The sequence below is a fragment of the Lagopus leucura genome, unplaced genomic scaffold (genome assembly GCF_019238085.1).
Source record: "Lagopus leucura isolate 7727_CA_CO unplaced genomic scaffold, USGS_WTPT01 Super-Scaffold_100038, whole genome shotgun sequence".
Classification (NCBI taxonomy): domain Eukaryota; kingdom Metazoa; phylum Chordata; class Aves; order Galliformes; family Phasianidae; genus Lagopus; species Lagopus leucura.
In genome coordinates, this window is record NW_024962287.1 from 2,003,624 (window position 1) to 2,003,897 (window position 274).

The following is a 274-nucleotide window of genomic DNA, read 5'->3' on the forward strand; positions in this document are numbered from 1 at the left end:
TGGTGAGACACTGAAACATGTTACTCAGTGAGGCTGTGGATGTCTCCTCCCTTGATGTCCTTCAAGGCCAGGCTGGATGGGGCTGTGAGCAACCTGGACTAGAGGGAGGTGTCCCTGCCTATAGCAGGGTGTTGAAACTGGGTGATCTTAAAGGTCCCTTCCAACCCAAACTGTTACACGATTCTATGATTCTCTGAATATAAATACAATAGAATCACAGAATCTCCAAGGTTGGAAAAGACCCACACTATCACTCAGTCCAACCATCCACCCA